Source organism: Grammomys surdaster, unplaced genomic scaffold (genome assembly GCF_004785775.1).
Source record: "Grammomys surdaster isolate TR1022 unplaced genomic scaffold, NIH_TR_1.0 145, whole genome shotgun sequence".
Classification (NCBI taxonomy): domain Eukaryota; kingdom Metazoa; phylum Chordata; class Mammalia; order Rodentia; family Muridae; genus Grammomys; species Grammomys surdaster.
Window position 1 is genome coordinate 2,128,949 of NW_021604603.1, and position 27,952 is coordinate 2,156,900.

General features: G+C 47.0%; 1 protein-coding gene across 1 annotated transcript in view; it reads right to left on the reverse strand.

The window, feature by feature from the left end:
- Nfasc (neurofascin) overlaps positions 1 to 15,997 on the reverse strand; it is a 93,721-nt gene extending 77,724 nt beyond the window's left edge. The window contains exon 1 of the mRNA XM_028764634.1: positions 15,912 to 15,997. The gene's annotated coding sequence lies outside the window, so the exon portion shown is untranslated. The remainder of the gene's footprint in view (positions 1 to 15,911) is intronic.
- Positions 15,998 to 27,952: the final 11,955 nt, after the last annotated feature.

Consider the following 27,952-nt stretch of genomic DNA (forward strand, 5'->3'; position numbering starts at 1 on the left):
TAGTCACACACTCAGACTCCCTGCTTTAATGTCATCCCTCTCACAAGGTAGAGGTCCCCAGCCTCACAGCTTCCTTTGCCCTTCTCTTCTGAAATATAGAGAAAATCCCAGCCCCTACCCCAGAAGCATTTCCTTCAGGAATCACACAGCATGTGCAGTACACACAGCAAAAAACGTCACACTTGCTTGCTGCTGCCACAGATCAGGATTTCCCACAACGGGTGAGTAGTTACGAGAATTACCCACTCATTGTCACGGCTTGCTTTTCTATTTCTCCCTTTTGTTTTTCTGGGCCCTGGTTGTCCCCCCTCCTCTCCCCACCCCAGACTGAAGGCCCCTGGTGTTGACTCTACAAGCTGTCCCTGGCAGATGGAATAGGTGCCCGCAGCTCCCTTCTTCAAGCTGTCATCTCCAGGAGCCCCCCTCAGCCCAGTCTCAGGCAGGCTGTGACAGTGGTCACAATATGTCTGAATTGACAAAGACAGGCAGCCTGGAGATATGGCTCAGCTGGTGGCTCTGGTCCCCTGAGCAGTAGCTGCCAGAGAGTTTCAGTCAGCAGGCAGCAGACAGTCACTCATGCTGCAGCCCCACTGGTCAGGCATTGAGCTGGGGAACTTACATGAGGGTGGAAACAAGGTTGATCCACTCTCATGGACCCCACATTTCCAAGGGGTAATGGAAAATAAATTGGCAATGACCAAAATGAAGTGACCGGGAGGCTTAAGCTCAATGATGAAGACACACACACACACACACACACACACGTGCGCGCGCACTATACAAGCTTATTGAGCAGGTGCAGAAGTGGGGGATGCCCTCCCGAAGGCAAATGCACCAATTGGCTGTGATGCATAAGGGTGACGGAGCTTTGTTCAATGATGAACAGACATGAGCTCTGAAGTCACGAAGAGACAGAGAAGCTGCTTAAATGAACATCACAAAGAGAATGAATCCAACTGCTTGACATTCTGAAAAAGCAAGATACGGAGTTAGTAAGATCAGAGGGTGCGGGTGCGGGAGGCGGGAGACACGACTCTGTGGCATACCTACTTGTTAACTGTGGGTTCATGTCAGTGCAAACTTTTTAGACCCAAGAAATACACAATGCTAAGTGTGATTCATGCTGTATCGGGGGTTGTGGTGACAGTGATGTGTGGCTCTGGGGTCGTCAGTGGGATCCAGCAAGGGACAGGGTTGATGGGAAGGCTCAGCAGAGGGGTCAGGGGATGTGTGAGAGTCCTCTGTACCAGCTCAGTTCTTCCATGAACCTAAAACCATTCTTTAAGATTTAAGCTTATTAAGAAAGTAGTCCCAATACAATGGTGGGAGAGCATGGGTTAAGGAAGGCCTTTGGTGATACCTGACTAAGGCCTGAGAGGCAAGAAGAGCCAGTCTTGTAAAGATGGGTCAGAACAAGCATCTTAGGCATCTTGGCTTGTGCCAAGGCCCTGTGGCAGCCAGTGGACTGGTATATGCAAGGACCTGAAAGAAGCCAGTGTGGCTTCTGAAAGAGTGAACATGGATGAGGGACATGATATTGACCGGGAGATAAAGGCTTACCCACAGAGGCCGCTGATGGCCAGACTCAGGAGCTTAAACTGTATCACAGGCATTCCAGAATTTCAGCAGGAATGATGTGGTGGTAAAGGCCACTCTGGCTGCAGTGTGGCAGGACCAGACTGAAGCACAGTGCCACCTCTGCAGCCTCTGGGTGAGACCAGTCTTCAGTTTCTACCCTCATATCACCCAGACCTGGTACAGCCTACTTCCCAGCAGTGCAGGTCTTGTACTGTGCTGAGGGGTGAGGACAAAGCTGACACTTTCTCAAGACCCTTGATCCCCCGTCTCACAGCAGATGGGTGGAGAAGTCTCTGAAAGAGCTTCAGGAACCTGTGTCAAGGGAGACCTAGGAGGAACCTGGGCATCCTCTGATCCCATAGTGACTCCATAGGCCGAACTGGGATGGGCATGTAATGGCCGGATCTTATTCCCAAAGCTGAGTTTACTAAGAGGCCAAGAGCTTTGGCCATGCTGGTCTGCTCCTCAGGCGCAGAAGCATTGGAACTAAGTGACCATGGACTTCATCCTCAGAAAGCGTGAATCCAAAAACTCCTTTCTTCCTTCAAGTCAGCTTTCTCCGTACTTGTCACAAGGATGAAAAAGTGATCAACATGGTCGGTGACCTCAGTTTCCCCCTTCAAACCTCTGCTTCCATCTCAAGACCAAGCTCGGTGCGTTCCTCAGTCACCTAAGATGCCCTGCTCTCAGGAAGTCCTCCAGACTGTCCACACACTCAGAGCCTTGCTTTCTCCCGGATGAAGCCTGACCTGGGACCTGCCATATGCAAATGATGGAGGCTGGCTCTTGCTGGGGTAGCTTGGACTCAATAGGTTCTCCTGCTCTCCCTCATTCTGGGTGGTCACCATTAGTTCCATGCTCTTCTTACACAAATCTATCTGTCTTCCAAGTTTGCCTGAACCAGCGTTCCTTCTCACCTGACTCTCATCACCCAGACTTAGGTCCCTGGGTAACACCTCCACCAGGAAGCCTTCCTTGGGTTTCCCACGCCACTCCTTCCCATTGAGTCTGGAGGAAGTCCTCGTTTTTTATATGCTCTCAAAGCATTCTGGGATATTCTCACTGTAACAAGTGCTAGTTCTTGGTGTCAGCAAGCTGCCCATCTCCTTAGCTGCACCCTGAGTTCATTGTGGTAGGATGTGGCATCTCATTCAGCCAGCAGGATGTCCAAGCACACAGGGCCCAGTAGGCACTTACAAGGTGTTTACTCAGCAGCCGGGCTTTCCCTGTCATTCACAGCCCTGCTCCCTTCTTGGGGAAGCTCACTCCTCACCCTTTTTAAGAGTGACCTCACTCCATCCCAGTTCCAGGGTAGGGCTCCAAACTTAAGACAATCAGCACTGCCTGAGCCTGACAAAACTGTTTAGGGAACTGACTGACACCTGCTGGTCCTTAGGGACTTTTATTGCTACAGCTGGGGTAGGCCAGTTCCCTTTCTCTTGAGAGAGATTCTGCAGGGTATTGTGGGAGTATAGGTTTCAGGCCTTACGGGAGCAAAAGTCTTCAAGTGGATTCTGAGATACAACATCTCTGCCGGCCAAGAGAGAACAAGAGTTGGCTGGAGCCTCATGCCTCTGAATGAATGGTATCTCCCTGCAGCCAGCCAAGTCGTAGACTGACTCCCTTATATTTATATTTTATGGACACACGTGTTAATAAATCCCTCCCATCTTTCTGCATTGCCCTGTTAATCTGTGAGTGCAAATCCAAATTTTGAGTGTATAGCTCAGACATGAGGAGCCTCTCCTCTCCTCAGACCCCACTGTTCCTGGACCAGTGACACCCACAGTTTATGACCTCCACACTTGACTGTCTGTCCTCTATGTCTGCAAGGGCTTAGCAGAAAAGGCCCAGAGAGTTAAGTGACTAAGCTCTGTTAGATGAACAGTCACCGTCAAGCTATTATCTTTACCACAAGAGTACAAAAGCAGCCGTGGAGTGAACAAGCCTGTGTTTCAATACTGTTCCCATTGGAAGGAGCTGGCGCTGGGCAGGGGTTGAAGTTCGCTAATCTCAGCTTTTTCTTTCTGGCTCAGCTCTCACTTAAATGCTAATGGAAGGTCTTAGTCCTTGTCCTTTCCTTCACTTCTGTCCTTTAATCTTGAAGACGGAAATAGACCTACATCTCCAGCCTCCACTGTCATTGTGAAGAGCAGGTGAGGACAAGGCTCAGGAGCCTGCCGAACGCCACGAGGCAATCACACCACGAGGCAATCCCACGGCCCTTCTGCAGCCGCTAAGGCTGCATGCCAGTGACTAACTCCTGGTGAGTTCACAGGCTCTGAGGAAAGCAAGGTATGTCTATTTTCTCTTTGTATCAGGCAAATCCAGTGCAGAGTGACCTGTGACCTCCCTGGGACATGGCTGGGTGGGGCTAAGTGGCAGGCTGGTTTGCTCTAACACGACTCCCTGCTCAGGGTGCAGCTCAGGAGGTTCACTTCCTAGAGGCTTCTTCTCCCTTTGTCTCCACCTCTGCCAGCTCCAGATTGACAGGTGACCTGGGAAGGGTGGGAGGTGCCACGTTGGAGGATGCCCGTCCCATCTCCAAGGCTTTCCTGAGATTTGAGAAGTCCTTGGTCACAACTGGCAGGCTCTTATGACTGACTGGGGGTGGACAGAAAATGACATGGAGAGTTCCAGGTTAGAAAAGAGACGATCCGCTGCTGTGAGCTGGCCCTGCAAGCGGGCTCATGGTCAGGGCTCAGGGAGACTGGGCTTGGCACGGGGTAAGTTCCGTTTGAAATGCCTCTGAGCCATGAATAACCATCTTGTAGGCTCTCCCAGGCTGTGCGTGTGAATTAATGCCTAGGGATACACCAACAGAGTAGAGTGGGGGGCTACATGCCAGCAATTAACTCTTGGAATAAGCTAATCCAGTGACTAGAATAGTACTACAAGAACCAGCTAAGGAACACATTCACACATCACTGCCACAGGAAATTGTGGGGGAGCAGAGAGATAATAAAAGCTCCTGAAGCCAACGCAAACCCCAGCTAGTCCCATTTAAAAGACAGACAGCAAGGCTGATCACGAGAGCTGCCCCCAAACGACCTGGGATCATGGGATCAGAGGCACATCTGAGCATGGGTAGGAGATCTGCCAGGGTTCATCCCATGTGGCTAGTGGGAAGGCAAGCTGTCCCCCTGCTGGAATAGAGGATGCAAATAATTCACTCCTAATACCAGCCTATGGCATTCACAAATGGTTTATATTAGCAGTTCTCAACCTGAGGGCTGAAACTCTGGGGTTGAATGAGCCTTTCACAGGGGTCGTATATTAGATATTTACATTATGATTCCTAACAGTAGCAAAATGATAGGTATGAAGTAGCAATGAAAGTAATTTTATGGTTGGGGGTCACCACAACATGAGGAACTATTATTAATGGGTTGCTGCAAGAGGAAGGTTGAAAAGCACTGGTCCCCTCCTCGAAGGGCATAGAGCCCTGCATGCTGTGTCTGCTGGGAAAAGATGAAGGGGTAAGCCCATATTCTCACTCATAGTCCACCCATAATCAGCAGCCTGGGTCCCCTGTCCAGCTCAGACTCAAACCTGTTCTTCCAGAGTCCCAAATCCTCTCCTTTATTTAGCTTGCTGATTTGTTCCAGTGTTCAAGATCCTCACCAACTCCATGTCAGGACAATTCCCCTTGTTCCCCAGCATACTCCATGCTCATCCTGTGGTCATTGCCTCCTGCCTTGTGGGAGGAGTCCTGGGTCAGTACCCACTTTAATCAGTGCTGAGCCTGAATCTGGTCTCCCTCTGCAGCAAGATGGTGTGATAAATCCTCGCACGGAGCTGTTGTATTAGACACTTTCTATTACCGAGAGGTATCTGGCTCATCAATAAATCTGCCTAATAGATCCTCAATTAATAAAAGGTCTGATGAATCTGCTGTTAGTGGTTATGCAGAAGCAGCAAGGCAGCGGCAATCACTGGGTGCTCTCATCTCGGGATCCTCAGAAGCAGAGCCTCTTACTGCTCTGCAGACTCCCCAGATGACTTTATTTTCCAGAATGCTCCCCCACTTCCTCTCAGCTTTCTTTCTGCCTGGCCTCAGGAAGGATCACCCTCAGTACCATCCTTAGAGGCTCTCAGAATCCAGCTGTGCAGGTGCCATTCAGGCCTCCCACCCTTCATTCTAGGGCATCAGCTCTGGTTCTGGAAATGCTCTGAAGCAGAGTGGTCAGCCTGAGTCACCCAAGGTCCCACTCAGTGATCCAGTGGCCCAGTGACACCCACGCCTACACTCTCTCTCATACCAAAGAAGGGAATGACAGACAACTACCCAGGCATGAAAAGCTCTGTCCAGCTCATGGGTATCTAAGGCCAACATGTGGGTTCTTGGGAACTCAAAATACCAGCCAAACATGGCCACCACCATGGGCCAAGGAGACAAAACACCAGCGAGGGGAAAGGCAGAGGGGTTTTTAGAAGGTGATATCAGACAAGGAAGCAGTGTGGAGAAGCTCCTGGATTTCCTGCTGTGACAGCATCTGGCATTGTGTCACTGAACCTCCCTCTTGTCACAGATGAACTGTCCCCACGGCTCTGCATTTTCTGTGAAAACCAGTCTGCCCACATGACCACCTCCTACTGGAAGACTCAGGAATTGCACCGTACCAGGGATGCCTCTTGGTGGGAGAGAAGGCATTCTTTTGCCTGCTTCTTGCACACTGCCTTCCTCCTGTCCAGTGGGGACAGACACGAGCTTCCTGGCCTGTGTGTGGGCCAAGAGTCATTTAGGACTTTCGCACAGCCAAAGAAATCTGGTACAAGGCTAACTCCCTAACTGCCTTCTTGGGGCTGGGAGGGGTGGTCTCCAGCTGCCCTGGTATGCCTCATGGTGTGCTTTGTGCTTGGCTCTGTTCCATTGTCAGAAGAAGATGGGGAGGAGTGCAGGGCTCCTTCCCATTAAAGATATAAGCAGGTTGCCTCTTATGCAAGCCTCAGCTAGGGCCACCAAGACTTCTGGAATAGGAGAAGTTGCCAGGCAGTCTTTATTCTCTCTGGGGAAGGGCAGAAGAGAATGCCTGGGTTTGTATTAGCCATTTGGCTGAAAAACAATGTTTCCTGCCCAATGGCCAGAGCAAAACTATAGGCTAAAACCTGATACCTTCAGGAGAACCACCTGGCTATTAAGTTGGGGAGAAGGAGGGGATGGAAGGAAAGAAGTGAGACATGATCTTTTCCTCTAAGTGATGACCAGGAGGTCTGGGAAAGCATCCCAGGGCACTGTGTTACTCAGAAGCCACCAGAAGGACCAGAGCCCTGCAGAAGGCAGCAGCTTCCCTGGAGTGGGGGGTGCCCTGCACCTCACTGTAGGGACATACATAGGACTTGTGTTCTGTACTGTGACTATACCTTCTGGGTCTGCATGGATCTTTGAACTCTCTGATCATCATGGCTCTTTAGGCTGCTTTTTCTCCACTTCCTCCCATCACAATAGCAGCAAGAGGGACAATTTTGCATTTCTATCCTAGTCCATACAGGAAGTAGAAGGCTGCCTCATGCTGTTCTGGAGTCTAGTACATCCCTGTCTTGTATTTCAAGGAAGCCCAAGGGATACAGGTGGCCAAGAGATACCTTCCTTAGCCACAGTCAACAGTCACTAGGCCTCATAGATGCTATGATCCAGACAGCTGCCAAGAGTTCCTTGCTGTATATATCATTATATAATGTGTATATACATATATTATACATATATTTGTACATACATACATGTATATACACACATATGTATATATGTACACATGTGCATATACATACATGTATGCATATATGGATATATACATATGTATGTAGGTGCATATGTAACTATAACTATATATATTTTTTTTCTTCTCTTGCCCTTTTAAGGACAGAACTAGAAGACACATATAGTAGTAACAGTAAGGGTTCACCCTAGTGGCCTATGTTAGCCGGCTAGATCCTATGACCTCAAAGCTCCTCACCCTTATAGACCAGTATCACCAGCTGGAGTCCTACACAAGTTTTGGGGTAACATTTCACACTCAGACCACAACCCAGGATTACAGGAAACCTAACCCGGGGAGACAGAACAGCAAGTGAGAGAAAGGCAGAGAGCTCTTTGAAAGAGGACTAGGCTGGGTATTAAAGTGGCAGGTGAGGGGGCACTCTTAGCATCTGCTTCAGAGGGCAACAACCACTGGAAAGATTAGCATTGCACAGGCTGCAGCCAGAGCCACACAGGAAGATGCCTTAGGGAGAAGAGATGGCTCTTAGATCTAGGAGAGTGCTGCAAACTGAAGAGGGCAGAGGCCTGCCTCTACAGCACCCAAGCTGGCTTGGGCTCCCTGGGCTCCCTGCCCTGGTCTCTACCATCCAGCAATGTTCTCAGCGCTGGATACTCTACTGGTCTTTCTTCACAGGGGGGGGGCGGGGGGGGGGGGGGGGTAGCGGGGAAGGAGAGGCAACAGGGATCTGGAGATCAGGCGGCGGCCCAGGTGTTTCCCCAGCATGCTGCCATTAATGGGAGTGGGTCACAAGGCTGGAGAGACAGTGATCATAATCTTGTGTGGCAGATCCCAAGGGAGAGTGGCCTCAAGTGCTGAGTAAGGAGGGACCCAGACGGGAGGGAAGGTGGAGACAGGAGGTAGAATGCTGGAAAAGGATCCTTGGAATTGATACCAGAAGATTTGAGGGCTCCTCAGAAAGAAGTTCAGAGTCCCCACAGGATGCAGTCAGTCATCCATCGTGTGACCGCGCAAACAAGATATGGTCTACCCATACAATGGATGGTTACTCGGCCACTCCCTGGACTGCACTGCCTATGCCCTGCAGCGTGGATAAACCTCACTAATGTCTCGCTAGGTAAAGACACCAGATGCGAAAACACCTATTGCATGGTTTCATGTATAGGAAACCTCCAGAGTGGCTCCAAGGACATGGAAAGTAGGCTAATGACTGCCTAGGGCTGGGGACAGAGCGGGGATAGAGCCCAGATGCTGATGGTATAGCTTTCGGGGGCACTGGGAATGGTGATACAATTACAAAAATTCAGTAATTGGTAGCTGTCCTACCCTGGGCCCTAGCAAAAAATATATATATGAGAACCATCCTTCAGCTGTATTACATGGATTCATTTACAGTATATGAATTACATCTCACTAAAGCAGTTATTAAAAGCATTAACAACAAAAACAGAACTTAGAGAACTTTGTTAGAAAAAAATTGTGTTATTTCTTAAAAGAAATGAATGACTAAATTTACAAATGACTAGGGGGTAGTGACACACGCCCTTAATCCCAGCACTCAGGAGGATTTCTGTTAGTTTGAGACCAGCCTGGTGTGCAAAGTGAGTTCCAGTAAAGATGAGGCAGGGGAAATATGCCAGAGCCTATTCTGGAGATTTAATATTAAGAATTGATGAGAGGGTTAGGGGCTGAGAGATGGCTCTGTGGTTGTTAAGAGCACAGGCTGCTCTTCCAGAGGACTCAGGTTCAGTTCCCAGCACCTACATGGCTGCTCACAACTGTCTGTAACTCCAGTTCCAGGGGATCTGACACCCTCACATCAGTACACATAAAATACAAATTAAATAAATTATACAGAGAGAGAGAGAGAGAGAGAGAGAGAGAGAGAGAGAGAGAGAGAGAGAGTGTGATCTCCCTGGCATATGAAGGGCCTTTCCTTAGAGTCACAAACTCACCCAAGCACAGTAGGTGCTTGCTGTCCTTGTCCTCTCAGAGTCAGGATCTTCCTGTCTGTAGGAAGATCTGTGGGGCATACAGGCTCGCTTACAGGAGGGTTGCTGGGACAACTGTCCGGTCAATCCATGAGCTTCTAACCCAAGCCTTTAACTCTAAAGCATCTGCTCTTTAAGGACCACCAGACTGTTCTCCTTCCCACTAAATCACAACCGCTTTGCTGCCTGGTTTTGGACCATCTGGGCCTTCACATCTATTCATGTATCTCAATGAGTCAATGCCTGTGCAGACCACAACACACTTGCCTGATGCCCAGGGAGCCACCATTCATGCTCAGAACCAACATAGGGGTATCTGCATAGCTGTTATCTACCTTCACCCAATGAGAACTGGAGGGCCCTGACTCCTCATTCCTGTGCTGACACACCCTCCCCAAAACTCCTCCCACCAGCTCCCAGCCCTTTGGCTATCAAGAGAACAGAGTCAGTTTGGATAGGACTTCCTTATAGAGCCAATAGTGGGTTTGCTGCTGACATTCCAAAGGCAGGGCACCCCATAGCATTTAAAAAAACTCCCGTCTGCTGTGACAAGTGGGGCACAGAAGAAAAGCATGAAGCCAGCAGGAGAGAGCCACAACCTCCCATCCTCCTCCCTCTCCATCCCCTCCTTCTGCCTTCTGCATTTACATCCCAGGCAGACTGCTGTCTGCGTCCAACTGCCAACCCCAGCAGGCAGCTCCCACAGACAGGAAGAGCGTGAAAACAGGAGGTGGGGAGGGGGCTGCAAAAAGGGGGAGGCAACAGACAGGGGGAGATTTCCCCCAAGTTTTCAGTACTGACATTTGGCCAGGATTCTGGTTGTGAGGAACGGTGCTGGTTGTGTGTGCTGCCAGACACTGGGAGCCCTGGTGGTGGAGAAAAAAATGAGCTTTGCACAATCCCTGGTTGTTTTATTAAAAACCAGAACTCAGGGCGGGATATAGTGTCTCTAGAGAGATGGGCTTGGATTAGCAGAAAGGGCCAAGGGGGAGCTAGGAGAGCCTGTTATCTCCGCAGGTGGGAGGGAGAGGGGAGAAGACTGTGAGGTCAAAGCCAGCCTGGACTGCACCATGAAAGGAGCTAAAAAAAAAAACAATTGTCAAGAACTGAGAGGAGATGGATGTCAGGAGCTCCTAGTCACCGGCTGTCTTTGCTGCCACCCACGCCCCACACCTACCCCTGCCTGTCTCAGCACCCATGGGCAAAGGTGGCTAAATGTAGATAGCCTGGACTCAGTTTGGAGATGTCAAACAGTCTCCAATCAGCGTCCTGGTCCCTCCAATTCACAGCTGCGGGTCCTGAGCACACACTGTCTGTGAAGCCTGTGGGGAGGAGGCTGTCTCTAGCTGACAGGCAGAGGGGCTTAGGGGTAGGAGTGTAATTAACCAAATGGATCCATTTGTGAAATTAAGGCCTGGGGAAGCTGGGTAGTTCCCTGCATGTGTCAGAGGACAGGTGTCTGCTCTGAGTGACCTCAGCTGACAAGGAGTTGAGACACTGGGCTCAGGAAGTTTCCTCCTGCTGGGGTGGGAAGAGAAGAAAGAGGGCAGGGCTCAGGAGCAGATGACTAGGGCAGCTCCAGATGGCAGTGGGCTGAGAACAAAGGGAGAAGGGACAGAGCGACCTGAAGGGCAGGGCTCCTTCCTGAGGAGGCTGCCCAGCTGGAGCCACCAACTCCTGAATCACATCTGGGAGCCGGAGGCCACTTGCTCAGAATCATCATGCAGTGAGCTCATGAAACCTGAACAAACCACACTGGAGACATGTTCAGCCCCAAACCTAAAGTAAGCCACAGAGAACCCCGAGTCTGACTGTGGGCACAGCACCAGACTTAATCTTTATGGCTTGGATTCTGTCATCAGGGAAAGGTGAGTACAAAGTCTCAAAGTCTTGAAGGGCTGCCGAGAGAGGAGAACACAGGAGCTGCACGTGCGTGCAGAACACAGGGCCCACATGCGGAAGCATCCAATACACACTGTGTGTATATGTATGATAAGGAAGACCATTGGCACTGGCTCTCTTCTCACAATGGTCACATGTCCATTTGCAGGGAGTCTCTGCATTCCTCCAGGTTCTTCTATATCTGTCAGTCTTTGAAAGGCGGTCCTTCTTCACTATGTCTGCTGGTATGATGTCATGGCAGGAAACCCAGCCCTCTGTGGCTTGCTTAGTGAGTGGGGGAGAGAGAGAGGAAACTGAGCCAGTGCTGAGGACTAATGATAAGTAGGCTGACACATCTGAGACACAGCCACACTGAGTGTGTCCTGATCAGGCATTTCGCTAGGGATTTCTGGACAGCATCGATTACCATTGAGCTCCAGGAGAGTGCCGGGAGCCAAACCCAGGACATTACCTGCTGTTCTGGGAAACCTGGTCTCAGGTCCCAGGAACTTAAAGAACATCTGGCATTTCCTGGAAGCCAGTTACGACAGTGGGATTATCTAGGGCAATAAAGATATGACTGTGGGATGGTCTTGGGCAATGACCATCCAATTGTGGAATAGCCCTAAGCAATGACCCTCACCCAAACTTCCTGGTTTGGTGTGTCTTTATAACCTGCCCCCAAAATTAAAGTTTCAGAGCTTGATCAGAACCCAGACTTGCTCTAATTCTTTGTGTCTCTTGTTCTTTCCCACCCTTCCCTAGGATCTTGTCGATTCCCCTACGGGCCGAGGCAGGAGAGTAGGTTAGAGACTCGATGGTAATGACCAAGTGCCCAAAGAGGGCTGTGGAGGCTGAAAGCTGGTGTCGTAGTTAGAGTTTCCATTGCTGGGAAGAGACACCATGACTATGACAACTCTTATAAAGGATAACATTTAATTGAGGCTAGCTTACAGTGTCAGAGGTTCAGTTCCTTATCATGGCAGGAAGCATGGCAGCATCCAGGAAGACATGGTGTTGGAGAAGGAGCTGAAAGTTTTACATCTTTATCCAAAGGCAGCCAGGAGGGGAATCTCTCCCAGGCAGCTAGGGTCTCAAAGCCCATCCCCACAGTGACATGATTCCTCCAACAAGGGCACATCTCCTAACAGTACCACTCCCTGGGGCAAGTATAATCAAACCTCCACATTCAACTCCCTGACCCCCATAGGCTTTTTCAAACACATGAGTCTATCAGGGCCATACCTAGCCATCGGATAATGAAAAATACACTTAGTCCAACCTCAAAAGTCCCTATAGTTTATAACATTCTCAACAATGTTAAAAGTCCAAAGTTCAAAGTCTCCTCTGAGATTCATGTAATCTCTTAACTGTAATCCCTACAAAATCAAAATCTAAACACAGATAACATACTTCCAACACCATTCTGGAATGTCATAGTGAGGAAGTACTGGACCAAAGCAAGACAGGAAACCAGCTGGGCAAACTCCAAACTCTGTACCTCCATGTCTGATGCCAAAGTGTTCTTCAGATCTACACCTTCCTTCATCTTTGTTGACTGCAACAACTTCTTTCTCCTGGGCTGGTTCTACTCCCTGTTAGCAGCTTTCCTCAGCAGGTATCCCATGGCTCTGGCATCTCTAACATCTTAGAGTCTCCAAGGCAATTTTAATTTTACATTTTCTTGTCTCAATATCTGGGACCCACACACAGTCTTCTGAGCTTCTCAAAAGGGCTGGCGTTACTTCTCCAGTTCTGCGCTCTGTTGCACTCTAGGCTCTAGTTGACTCCACTCCACTGCTGTTGCTGTTCTTGGTTGTCATCCCATGGTACTAACATCTCCAATATGCTGGGGTCTTCTGCTGCAATTAGGTTTCACCAATAGTCTCTCATAGGCTCTCTTGATGGGGCCAAGCCTCAACTTTTTTACATGAGCCCTTCAGTCCTGGGCCATCAACTGTAGCTAAGGCTGCATCATCACCAATGGCTTTCTCTAGCCTCTCACAGTGCTAATCCTCAGCTGCTCTTCATGACCCCTTCATGCCTTCAAAACCAGTACTACTTGGGTGATTCTTACACATCACCAAGTTAGCTGTGGCACAAGGTACAACCTCGGCTAGCTCTGAAACACAGCTTCTTTATGCTCTTAGAAAACACTTCCCAGATTTCGATTTAATGATATGGTCTCTTCATAATCACCACTAATTCCTTAGCTCCAGCCAACCATTGTCCCAGTAACCCCTTCTGTTCTTAACTTTAAAGCCACATGGCTGAAGCTGCTGAGTTCTGCTGCATGCTAGGCCTGGAACATGCCTGTCTTGTTTTATTATATTATCACCAGCTATCTGTTTTCCAACTCCTTCATTGCCTAAACTTGGCTGTCTTGGAGCTTGCTCTGTAAACCATGTTGACTTTGAACTCAGAGATCTACCCGACTCTGTCTCCTGAGTTCTGTGGTTAAATTTGTATACGACCACATCTATCCCTAAGCTTTTCTTTATCTGGAACTTGCTGTGTTCCAGGTCTGCCCTGAACTCAGAGATCTGCTTGTTTTTGTCTCCTGGTATTAAAAGGTGATGATGTACCATCATGCCTGGACCTAAGCTTTTCATGGCCAGTATGCCTCAAGATCCAAATCGAAAATGCATGTCATCTCAAGTCAAGATCTGTATCAAAAGCCTCTGTCTTCCAGCCTTAAGATCTGGATTGCAGGTGTGTCCTCTATTTCTGGATTGTAGTTTATTTCAAAGTCCAAATGAAAACAATCCCTAACATGCTATAACTATCCCTTGTTCAACTGCAAATGTATACACAATAAGCTTAGTTGGGTGGGATCTTGCCTCGAGGTCAACACTTCACTAATCTGCTCATCTCTTTGAATACAGGATTTAACCCCATTGCACTTCCTGGTGCCCCTTTATTACTTGAACCATACATTTTGTATTTTTTCTTTCTAAGCTTGGTAAACTTGATCAAAATGATCTTTAAGAGGGTAAACAGAGAACAAAGTCTATTTCCTTTGTCAATGCAATTAATCTCTTTACCTTAGTCGTGGGTAAACTCTTCAGACTAGAGCAAAGAACAGCCACGTTCTTCACCAAAACGTCACAAGAATCTCTAGACCACATACTAAAATTCTTCTCTGAAACACCTAGAGCCAGAACCCCACGGTTCAAATCTCCCTCAGCATCAATGTCTTCCATAGTCCTATTAGGATTGCCCATTAAGCCCCACTGAAAGTATTCCATTGCTTTCCAAATCCACATTCCTTCAAAGAAAAACACCTTAGGTGTATCACAACAATGCCCCAGTCCCTGGTACCAACTTCTTAGTTTGTGTTTCCATTGCTGTAAAGAGACACCATGACCAAGGCAACTCTTAAAAGAGACTACATTTAAATGAGGCTGGCCTACAGTTTCAGAGGTTCAACCCATTATCATCAGGGCAGGAAGCATGGCAGCGTCCAGGCAGACATGGTGCAGGAGAATGAGCTGAGAGCTCTGCATCTTGATCCAAAGGCAGTCAGAGGGGACTCTTCCAGGCAACTATGAGGAGAGTCTCAAAGCCCACCGTCACAGTGACTCACTTCCAACAAGGCCACAGGTTCTCCAAAAAGGCCACACCTCCTAGTAGTGCCCTGGCCGTGGGCCAAGCATATTCAAACTACCACAGCCAGACTAACTCTGCCTCTGCTGAATATTGGAGAACTATTACCATACAATGTCATATGCCCAGAGAAAGAGTCTAACACATTGCTTTTGCTGTCTGTCTTCCATATATAGCAGAGCAAAAAAAAAGGAAAGAAAGGGGCGGGGCGTGGGGTGGGTTTGTTCAAGTACAGTTCTTAACAATGGTGGGATGAAAAAAGCCCCCCCCCCCAAGTCAGCAGACTCTCCCTAGGGGCCTGAGGGAGCACAAGGAGGCTACTTGAATCCCCACACATGTCACCTTCTCAATCTCGAGATCATCTCTCCCTTTGCCTCCTCAGCCTCTGGGAAGACAGAGACTCTGAGACTGCTAGAGCCAGCCAGATACCACAGTGTGTCAGAGACAACCAAACTCAAAAAGAAAAAGACCTTCCTTAGCCCAGGTGGCTGGGACACTGTCTCCCACAGTTTCCCAGCCATAGCTCGTAGCTCGTCATCTTCCATAAACTACTCTTAGAAATGCAAAGCCCTCAATCCTTGTGTGTTGGCCTCCACCCTTTCCCGGAAGGCAGGTGCTGCCAGTGCTGAGATCCTACCCCAGAAGGGAACAGACAATGCATACCCTGGATACAGGGTGTGGCCTCAGTGCCATGAGCCTCCTTGCTCTTTGCACCCTGGACAGCCATCCATCTGCCAAGGTCCTGAGCCCCACCGAGAGGAGAGGCTCTCAGACTGCCCCCCATATGCCAGGGCTGTCGCTCAGGAAGTTCCCAGGGCGTGGAGGCCCAGGCAAAGGGATTAGGATCATTAACAAAGCTGTTTTTCAATTTTTCAATTAAGGTGGACAGGAGAGACAAGGATGGAAACTAATGCCAGCTGATTGCCCCTTCTAGAGCAGAAGTCAGTCGCCCCATCTTAGCCTCCTTGGAGAGCAGGCCTCATCAGGGCTCTGGCTCTGCAGCTGGCTCTGGCTTTCGTGTCAGGGGAAAAGGAAGGAGTCAAGTCCTTGGGGCCAGGTAAAGAGCCTGGAGAGGGGGCAACTGCATCCACCTCCACCCTACTCTCCATCTTGTACTCAGGCCAGGTCCTGTGCATACCTTCTCTGCCTCATTCGGCCTGCTTTTTCCAACACCAGCGGAGGCTCTGCTCCCGTCGTCGGCAGAGGGCAAGAAAACTCCAGGCTCCCAAATCGCACATAAGTCAGTCAGTCTGTCTCAAAGCAAAACAGAAAAGAACCCCAGGGTTACTCCAGGTATGTGTGTGGGAAGACTCTGTGGTTTTTAACTTGTTAGTTCACCCAGAAAACGACATCTCCATCTCCATCCATTTGTAGTTTTGCAGAACATAAAGGCTTCTTTGTTTACCTTGCAAGATATGGACAGAGTGTAAGCAAAGTGCTTAAGCACGCTGGCGACCAGCCCGCTCACCCGTGAACTGCGTCCTAGTGTTCAGACACCACAATCAATTTGCTAATTCCCTCCTACCCTAAAGGAGTTAAGTTAGAGATGGAAGAGTCTCTCCCACACTCAAGGGAGAATTTACCCATACATGTCTCATTAATTTCTAACTTCCTTAGAAAGGCCACTGTGGTTTCTGCCCCTCCACCCCCGATATCTACAGAAAAAAAAACAATTTTGTCACAAATATCCATAGCATATTGAGAATTCTCACTTTATGGTCAGAAGTTCTAGCATGAGATATGACTGTCAACAAGAGTGAGTCTTTGTGTATGTGTTTATTTGTTTTTCCATCTGTAAAATGGGAAAAGATAGGATAGTGTAAACCAGGGAGGCCCCTGGGCCACTGGTTGCCATCTGGGAGGCTCAAGTCCTGAGAGGTCAGACTCGGCTGTGAACTTGGGAGGAGAAGCACCCTGGAGGGCAGTGAACACATCTCTGGGTGTGTCTGTGAGGGAGTTTCCAGAGAAGATTGGATCCTGAGGGCTCTCAACTGATGAATAGCATAGTTCATTGATCGATTCAAAAGCTGAACAGATGACTGGGGGGTGATGGAACTGTGGAAAGTGTGTCCTGCTTGAAGGAAGTGGGCTATGGGGTGGGGGCTGAATTCTGTTCTGGCCTCTTCCTGTAACTGCTCCGCTGTGCTTCCTGGCTGCTCTGGGTTGAGCAATTTTGCTCTACTGTGGATTATATAGGGAAGAGGCTCTGGAGGAAGAGCAGTCCAGCCCCTGGGCTGGAAAGTTCATGGTTGGGGGCAGGGTATGCCAGATAGGGACTGAGGGATGCTGGGAGAACCTGGAGGCCAGGTCTACCTTGCTATGTAAAATATGCACCTCAGTTCCTCGTCCTGGTCTGAAACCAAACACAGTTATTTTGAGCAAACATCTAACTTTTCTTAATACAGATAATAAATACATCTCACCTAAAACCTGCCTGGCATTACGGTAAATCTGCAGGACCGGTAACCACTAGCATAGTGTGGAGAATGAGCTGTAGCTGCCCAGAGTACCAAGGATGCAGTTGCTCTCTGACTTAGCAATCTTAGTTTTATGAATCTACTCAAAATATGCCCTTATGTGCCTGTTGTGACTTCCAGGGTCAAGGAAAGAAAGGTGACAGGAAAAAAAGCAAGAGCTGTGATTTGAAGACAGACAGACAGACAGATAAACAGACACTCATTATAGGGGAATAAGATTAAACCCACCATCCACACTTTTATCAAGCATGGGGCTTTGAGTCTATATAAGAAGTGAGCCCGAATTCAGGGAACAGGCTCGCCATCTGACCCAGGGACAAGAGGCTCCCAGGAAGGACACCTGACACCCAAGGTGCAGGGACCACACAGACACCTGATAGTGTGTGGCCAGCAAGAGGAGCAGCTGTGATCCCAGAAGGATGGGAGCAAAATGAGTTGGCTGTGTGTTCTAAGCATCACCTCAGATTCTGGAAGGTCGCAGTAGCCTGTAGTAGTTAGTACACACTGCTCCATAGGAAGCCTGGGCTGGGGAAGTGTTGAGGTTTGGTCTCTTGCTATGTATTGTAATTCTAAATTCTGTACCAGAAGGCCTAGGTCCAGGAGAGAATACTCACTGGTTACCAGCTTTTGTTGTGCAAATGTTGTTCAGGGATTTAAAATTATTGGTAAAATAAAAATGGCTACAGCCAATGACTGGAGGGATTAGAGGTGGGTGGGTTTTGAGTTACCTAGTTAATGGTGGAGAAGAGAGGAAGGATGAGGAGGAGAAAAGGAGGAAGGGCCATGAGAGGGGATATACTTTGAGAGCAAGGCCAGGAAAAACAGTAAGTATCTGGGGAAGATGGTGGGGAGGTAGCCAAGCCAGCAGTTAGAAAAGCAGATTAGGGGTGACCCACACACACACATTAACTATTAAGCCAAATAAAATAACCATAGTCTGAATCTTATTTATTTGTAAGCCAGTTGGGATACGTTTGAATTGGTCGTACCACAGGGGAGGGTGCAGAAGGCAGCGCAGATGCTCCCAGGAGCAGGAGGACCAGGCGTGTCAGATGATGATGAAGGAAGGGGTTCCTCATCTCTCTTCAGCAAGTGTTTATTGTGTCCTGACTGCCTTTCCCTCTGTCACAGAAGAAATGCTGGCACAAAAGAGTCTCTAGACCCCCCAGGAATTCTACAGTGCCATAAAAGCTCACTTACTGGATGAGCAAACCCCTAACTTTCACGGCTTATTATTCTTGCTCATCCTCTCTCTGGATACACAGTCCATGCTCAGCAAACCAAGACCGTTGCAGCTCTTTCCTTCCCTTCCAGAGACTTACTATTTGAGTAGCTAATCCCACACATTCAGATTCAAAAGAATACATTGTAAAAATAGATGTCATTAGTAAATGTCCCTGTGAGCCTGCCTCCATCCCACTTCCTAAGTCCCACTCACTCAGGTGTGTCTGGCCTACCTCTGTCACCAGAGTCCCTGTGCTCTTCCAGAGGGAGTCCATGCACACACAGACAGAGACGAGAACACAACAGCGGGCTACAGTAGCTCACACTTTCAATCTCAGCATTCAGGAGGTGGAGGAAAGAAACCACAATTTAAAGCTAGCCTAAGCTACACAGTGAGTTTGAGTCCCACTTTGGGCTGGCTAAACAGTGAGGGTTTGTCTCAAAAAATGAATACTGGGACTGGGGATATTGCTCAGCATTTAAGAGCACTGCAGAGGACCTGGGTTCGGCTCCCAGCACCCGCATTGCCCTTAGCTCTAATTCCAGGTAATCTAGCACCTTCTTCTGGCACGCTCCGGCACTTGGTACACATACACACCTGCAGGCAAAAGTCCATACATAAATCAAAATAATAATTTTTTAAAAAATAAAATAAATGTTACTCATGTTTTCCCTACCTTGCTCCCCAACCCCAGTTAATAACTACTCTGGATATCATCCTGTATTAGTTCAATAAAGCTGCCACATTAACAGAACCCTAGTGGTACAAGATGTGCATGTATAACGTGCTTACCCTGTTCTTTCTTGAGGGACAGTTGGGTGGCTTATAATCATTTGACATGGAAAACGGCTTTGACATTTGTCTTTGGGTAAATACAAACTTTGCAAGGCTGTGTTTAGGATCAGTTCATTGAAGCAATGCTTTTACTGTTTATTATTGCATCTCTGTGTGTGCATGGTATGTGCAGGTGTGCGTGTGCACACATGTGCCGTTGTCGTTGTGTGGAGCTCAGAGGACACATCTACCATGGACCCTAGGATCAAACTCAAGCACTAAGCTTTTGCAGCTTCACCCACTGAGCCATCTCACCTGTTCTTTGGAATCAATTTGTAAATGCTGACTTTTGAATGGTAGAGGGCTTGGCTGACTTAATCCATGAAGCACATGGACCTTTGCTCTTCCACAGTAGCCTCAAGGCCGGGCTCCTGATTCTGACAGCTTTAGTCCTTTCTGTAGGTCTGGTGCACAGAACTTGGTATCTCTTCCATGGTTTTCTTCCCATTATGAGATGGGTTGCACACCTTCATTTCCGTTAAACTGTTCCTGTTCTGTTTGCTCTCACAGGTTTGAAGGAATCTCACTGTGAAAATGACCTCTTTGTAGGGGAAATACGGATCACTATATCATGCCATGTTTGGGTGTAAAAACATCTTCCTAGCTCAATGGATCTTTTATTTTGTTGCCATTTTGTGTCATACCCGGGCCTTCTTTTTTCCAAAAGCTATCTTTAAACAGTTCCATGTTTTCACTAATATTTTGATCCTGTCATTTTCTGTGATTAATCTTTTATCTACCTGAAACTTCCTTTTAACTTATGTGAGGGAAGAATCTAATGCTATCAAGTCTGTTTTCCCCTTATTAGTTACTGGAGAGTTCACCTTTTACCTTCCGGTTTAAATATTGACTTGGAGTTGGTGAAGGCAGCTCAGTGAGTGAAGGTGTTTGCCGTGCCAGTATGAGAAACTGAAGTCAGATCCCTGGAACCTATGTAAAGCTGGGCCTGGTAGCATATACCTATCAACCCAGCCCTCTTAGGGATCGATAGGAGGAAAAGACAGAAGAATCATTGACAGACATGGGCCAGCTAGCCTAGGGTACACAGGAGTGAACGAGAGACCCTGACTCAAACAAGGTGGGAGATGAGGATCAACCTGAGGCTATCCTCTGACCTTGTATGTGCCATGGCATGTGCCTACCCATACTCATACACTCAAATACACACGCACACGCACGCACACGCGCACACACAGTCACACATGTATCTCACACATACACACACAGGTAAAACGGAAGCAACAGATAAACAGAATATTGTCTTTAAAACCTCAAGGGAGAGAAGACTGTAGTACATATATGTCAACAAAGTTGAGGGGCAGAACACGGGGTTGGGGTGGGGAGAGATGAAAAGAGGTCAGCAGGGATGGGGAGAAAAGGAGATGCAGGAAAGGTGAACCAAAATTAAGGACATAGGGAAAAGCCATTTGGAAATCTGCCATTGTAAAGCCAATGAAAAACTAGAATTCTTTTTAAAAAGGAACTTGATGAGGCACCCTGCGGAGGTGGACACTGTAGCCTCCGTAAGCCACAGGTTAGTAAACAGAAACTCAACGCCAGCTGTAAGACTCCTTCCTATAAGTCATTTTCCAAGGAGGGGCAGAGACCCCCAAACAACACAGGCTATTTCAATCACTCTTGGTTACCCACAAGGACTAAATGGTAAGACCCTCTGCCTGAAGACATTCATACACCGACTGCAGGACATAGAGGAATCAATACTTGTCCCTTACTGCTGAACTTTCATAGTTCTAGAAGATGTTAGGCAAACTGCTCAAGAAGGAAAGTCATCAAGAGTATTATCCAGCCGTGAGCCCTGCATGCTGCAATACTAACCTGCCTAACCTGCCGGCCAGGACGTGCTCATGGTACAAACAGCCTCATGACTGTTGTGGGCTTTACTAACTACTTATGAGTGGAGTTGAGGCCTACTCTACAGGAAGGAATTCATGCCTAGTATAGTAAACTTGGTCATAAGTACATAGCCAGGGAGGTCATAGGTCCCTGGGGTCAGATGGGGGGGTTGATTTTGATTGTTTGTTAAAATGGTCATGTTGTTGACCTAACTGCCTTTTAGATACCAGTGTTCAGACTCACGAATCAGTGCTGCTCTGGGCACTGGTCAGAGAAGCTCTGTTTGCAGTGGGTGCTGGTTGATACAGAGACGCACAATTGACCGAGGTGCTGAGAATAAATCACACTTCAATGCTCAGCCCTAAATGGAACATCTGGTCCCAGGCCTCAAGAAACACGGCAGGAAGGAGAACAACACATACGTAAGGATCTAGAGAAAGTGCCAAGAGACAGGGTCTTCTGGACCTAACCCAGACGCTGCACAGAAGACCCACAGAAGCTGTGGTTGTCTACACAGCACATTCACAGTGTAGGGCCTTTAGCATTCCATCATGGAAGGCAGACAGGCTCATGAGAGAGACCTCGCCTCTAACTGAGGAGTTATTGGGAGCTAAAGCCTGCTGGAGGAGGGGCTTGTTTTCTTTGGTGATATGGATCCTGGTTGTTGCACATGTTCATGAAAGCAATCTTAATTAAACTCAGTGGTCACAAAATAAACAGAGTAGGAGGGGGCCTGCTGGAAAGCAGAAATGGTTGAGTGGGAGTTGGAGGGCATGAGAGGGAGTAATGGGGGTGTGAAAATGACCATCATACACATGTGTAAAAAATCATCAGAGAGTAAAAAATTATGTCTTTATCGTAATGCTAAATCCCACTATGTGCTAAGGTCCATTCCTCACCACTGTCTTCCATTTGTCTCTTCACGCTGATAGCACTCCATTTAAATTCACTTTTAGCTTTATGACTGGTTTTATCCTCTTTTAGAATTTTTCTATTTATTCTTGGGTTTTTTCTTTTTCTTTTTCTTTTTCTATTTCTTTTTCTTTTTCTCTTTCTTTCTTTCTTTCTTTCTTTCTTTCTTTCTCTCTTTCTTTCTCTTTCTCTTCCTTCTCCTTCTCTTCTTCTACCTTTTCTACATGAACTGCACAATCATATTCCCTAATTTTCTCTTCAGGTGCACATGTGCATATGGAAACCAGAGATCAACTTCACCTGTCATTCCTCAAAAGCCATCCACCTTGTGTTTCTGAGTCAGGATCTCTCAGCAAGGCCCCAGGACATCTTCCTTTCTCCACCTCCCCAGCAGTGACTGGACAAGATGGGCCACCAACCCAAGCTTTTAATGTGGATGCTGGGAATCAGGTCCAGTCTCTCACAGTTTCCCGCGAGCACATCATTGAGTGGATGGTCTCCGTAGCACCAACATTCCCTAACTCTTAAAAGAAAATGGCACAGTTGGGTTTCCATTAGGATCATAGAAAAATGATGAGCAGCCTTAGAGTAAACGTACTGATGATTTTGAATCTCCTCGTAAAATAGTGAAGAGGATGACTAGGTGTGGAGTGTAGTGAAGAGAAGAAGGGCTTTACTTAATAATACTGCATTGTAGTCAAGACTATGGCGAAATGGGATCTTAGCTGCTTTTCAAGCATACACAGCACACACGCAAACACACACACACACACACGCACAAGCATGCACACTCATTCATTCATAAAGAAAGATAATTTACATAATATGTGGATATGTTAAACTGACTCTATAGGAACCAGCTTACTTCCCGTGTATACCTCACAACATCATGTTATATACTTTAAATACATGTAAAAACTTACATGAGAAAAGAATGTGGCACTCGGTTTTAATTTGTTCCAGTTCTCTCTGGTAACTTTTCAATTGCTTCTTGAAGTTTTCTCATGTTGCTTATGCAGATTTTGTTTGTAATGTACGTAATCTTCCATTCCTTACTTAAAATAATTGCTCCATATTAATTTGGAACTCCACTACAGGCCTAAACGTCCACAGTTCAAGGAGAACTTTTCAAGAAACAAACAAAAAACCAATACATTGAATTGGTTAAAATTAAAATGGTACACACGGCATCCATGGAAACACAGCTAAGGAAAACTTATAGCCTGCTATGCACATACACACACACACACACATGTGTGTGTGTGTGTGTGTGTATGTATGTTTTAAGTCAATGAGGAGAGGGGAAGTGAAATAACCCAAAGCCAGCAGAAGGAAGGACACACCACAGAGCAAGAATCCCTGACTACAGCGGAGAAAAGTGGGAAATGGGCCTGGGTACCTGAACGGTTGTAACTGACAAAATGCATTGCTAGCACAACTGTGAAGAAAAGGAAAAACAGACACAGTTACCAATCCCAGAGGTGAAGGATAGGATGTTGCCACAGAACCTACAAGCTCAAAGGCAAAGCCACGCAAGGCTTCGCAGACACAGATGAAAGGAACCGTGTTCTCAGATGCAAGTCACACCACTCCCATATGCAACAAAAACGGAATGTTTTTACAATCACGAAGAAAACTAAATTCATTACTTTAAAATTTTCCCCCAGAAGTAAAGCTCTAAGCCCAGACTGTTTCACTGGAGAATTCTATCAAACACAAAAAGAGCTAATGCAGTTTCATGCCAACTCCTCTGGATTGTAGAAGAGGAAGGCCACTTCCCAACCCCAACCTATTCAGTGAAACTAGTGTTACACTGAGACCCAAACCAGACCAAAAAGATCCAAAACAAAAGAAGCCAAAGAATGCAGATCAAGCAATATTTCTCAAGAGTGTAGGCTCAGTCGGGTGGTTGTGGCACACACCTTTAGTTCTAGTGCTCGAGAGCAGAGGCAGGTGGATCTCTGTGGTGTTCTACAGGACACTAGGGCTACACAGAGAAATCCTGTTTCAAAAGGCCAAAAAGAAAGAAAAAAGAAAAGGGGTATAGGTTCAAAAATCCATAATAAAATGCTAACAAACAGGATTCAGTAATACGTAAAAACTTCACTATGAACAAATGAGGTTCACTCAAGTGAGGCAAGGCTGGGCCAATATCTTTAACTCATGCAACCTACCACATTAATAGACTAAATAAAAAAAAATCAGGTGCCTGTATCAATCAATACAGAAACATCCTCTGACAAAATCTGGCAGCATTCGGAGCTTAAAAAACTGAGAGACACAGACATGTTTTTTTAACTAACATTACAAAAATCCATAGTTAAGAGCATGCTGAGTGAGTGGTAAAAAACTAAATCCTTTCCTCTTACACTGGAGACAGGTAAGTGTGCCTTCAATCACTGTGCTGAATAGCTTCATGTCAGCTTGATACTTGGTAGAATCATGGGACAAGAGGGAACCTCAACTGAGGAAATGCCTCCAGAAGATTGGGCTCCAGGCAAACCTAAGAGGCATTTTCTTAATGATTGATGGGGAAGGATCCAGCCCATTGTAGGTGGTGCCATCCCTGGGCCGGTGGTCCTGGGTTATCAGATAAGAGGCTGAGCAAGCCTTGATGAGCAAGCCAATAAGCAGCACCCCTCCATGGTCTCTGCATCAGCTCCTGCCTCCAGCTTTCTTCCCTGTTTGAGTTCCTGTCCTGACTTCCTTCAATGATGGACTACAATGTAGATTGTAGGCCAAATAAACCCTTTCCTCCCCAACTTGTGTTTTGGTCACAACAATAGAAGCCCTGACTAAGACAACCTCTGTGGCCCAGCACAGTGCTGCTGTCCCAGCCTGTGGTAAGTCAAGAAAAGGACATGTATGGCCTGAAACTCAGAAAGAGAGAAATAAAAACTATCTCTAATTTTATACAATGATCCACTCAGACAGTCCCAGGGTATCTATTAAAGCATTTTTAGAGTAAATGACTCCACCAAGACTGTGTATTGTAGGATAATCACACAAAATTAATTGCATTTCTACGTGAAAGCCATCACCATAAGGAAACAACAAATTAACATACAATATCATTTACAACCCCTCAAACATCCTTAGGTGTAACATAAACAGAGCCTGTAGACGCCTCAAGCTGAGCTCCGTGGCTCACACCTGCAATCCTAGCACTTGAGACATGTAAGCAGGAAGGTTACCACGGATACGAGGCCAGCCTGGGCTACATAGTGAGTGCTAGAACAGCATGAACAACAGAGTAACAACAGCAACAACAAAATATATACAAGACTTATGTGAGCATTTAGAAAATATATGCAAAATTAAAAATAGAAATACCACACTCGTGGATTTCACTCAACACAGCAAAGAGGCAAATTAATCCCAAATTGACATCCTGGTTTTATGCAATTCTTATCAAAAAACCTCTACATGATTTGTAGTAGTGAGATAATCCTAAAACTTATACTGAAAAATGAAAATAACCAGAATAGCTAAAACAATTTTGAGAAAGAAAAACAAGAAGCAGGAGTCAATCGATCCAATTAAGAGACCCAGTGTGTATAGATACAGCAATAAAACTTATGTATGACTGACAAAGGAACAGATTAAGAAGATTAACAGAAAGAGGAGCAGGAAGGTTTTTTTTGAAACGATGAACATGATCTGTATCTTAATTGCAGTGGTGCTTTCCAAATTATGCAGATTTGGCAAAATCCGTTGGACTGTAGACCCAACAAAGATGAATATCATTCTATATAAATGATAACTCAACAAACCCAACTTGGCAGAAAAGTACCTTGAGGGTGCATCAGAGGGCACACACAGAGACAGAGAAGATACACCCCCACAACAACTAACTCTTTCCCCCAGCTGCTTATGAAATGGAGTTATTGTGACGTGTACACCTTGTGTTAGAGCCTCCGCTTAATACTGTTATGCTGGCAGGTAAATTTCAACACCGGGGGACAAATACCAGTGACCTCAGTGTGCTTAGTGAGATGATGAATGGCCAGTTCCCTAGCCTTTTTTTTTTTTTTACTTACTCATTTTGCATCCTGCTCATTGCCCCCTCCCAGTACTCCATCCCATAGTCCTTCCTCTCCCATCTCCCCTTCTCTTCTGAGTGGTTGGAGAACACCGCCCCCCTCCGGGTGTTTCTCTACCCTGGGCACCAAGTCTCTGCAGGGCTATACACATCCTCTCCCACTGAGGCCAGACAAGGCAGTCCAGCTAGAAGAACATACCCCATGGACAGGCAACAGCTTTTGGGATAGCCCCTGCTCCAGTTGTTCGGGACTCACATAAAGACCAAGCTGCCCATCTGCTACATATGTGCAGGGAGGCCTAGGTCTAGCCGCCACCATCTTTCTTAATCTAACATGGGTGATCACGTTTTGAGACCACCTTTAAGTCTTTTTCCTTCTCTATCCCCTATACCAGGCCCTCCCATTCTCTCAATTCCCTGATGCTCAATATCTGGGCTGCACAGTGGGATCTCCTCTGCCACACACACCCTGCTCTGGTGTCCTTGATGCCGTCACAGCCTGAGTCCCATCCTTATGCTGCAAATCTCAACTTTGAAATCTGACTTGGACTCCTGACCTTCAGACCCACACAGCCACCTGTCTATGCAACACCTTTGGTGGTGTTTCTAACGGGTATCTTGCAACCAGCAAATCTAAAGCTCTCCTTCTCTGGTACCCTGCCAACACAGTCTGTGCTGTGATACCCTGAGAGTCCTGTGTCTCCTCTCCATCTCTCTGCCCTTACATCTAAATGACAACAAATCCTACCAACTTCATGTCTTGGAGCCCTAGGCTCTCCTCCATCCTCCTCTCCTACCACAACCCTCACCCCACTAATCCTGAACCCCCACCTGCTTTATTTTATAGCCAGTTCCTTAGTTCTTAACTAACACATCATTCTTTTGTGTGTTTTTATTTATTGTGTCTTTTCCTATGAAAATATAAGATCCTTGAAAGACGGGGGGGGGCGGGGGAGGATATTGTCTGTTTTGTTCATGTCTGTATTTCTGAGATTTACAACAATGTTCACACTAGAAAGTGGTTGTGGTGATTAATCTTCATTATCGATTTGATGCAATTTGACTTAGAATCTCCCAGGAGACACACCTCTGGGCATATCCAAAGGTGTTTCTAGAAAGGCTCAACTGAGGAGGGAAGGCTCACCCTGAAAGTAGATGGTACCACCCCATGGACTGGGGTCTAGACTTAATAAAACAGAGGGAGCCAGATGAGTCCCAGCATTCACCTCTCTGCCTCCTGGTCACTCACGGAGGCTCTGTGCTCTTATCACACCTTCCACACCATGATAGACTGTATCGCTCAGTGAGACAAGACAAATTCACCTAAGTTGCTTTTACCAGACACTGTGTCCTATTAATGAGTAAAGTAACTAATACAGCGGTCCAAACCCATCGGTTGTAAATAAGTGCACGAGTGCACTCGTGTCAGCAAAGACAAGGGTTCCTCTACTCAGACTTCCCTGGTGTCTCTGAAGTTCTTCATGCTTAAGGTCTCAGTGGCTTAATAGCATAGGTTTTAATACCGTGTGGCATGGGTACCATGTTATGCTCTCATTTTCCTGCTGGGTTCTAAATTCTCTAAAACCTTAGTGCTTCAGTCTGTCTATCTATCTATCTGTCTATCTGTCTATCTGTCTATCTGTCTATCTATCTATCTATCTATCTATCTATCTATCTATCTATCTATCTATCTTTCTTTCTGACTGTGTTTGTGATGTATGATGTGTGTGTGTGTGTGTTGGCCAGAGAACAACTTTTGGAAGTCAGTTCTCTCTTCCACTATGTGGGTCTTAGTGGCAAGACCCATCAGGTTTAGTGGCAAGGCCTTTATCCCA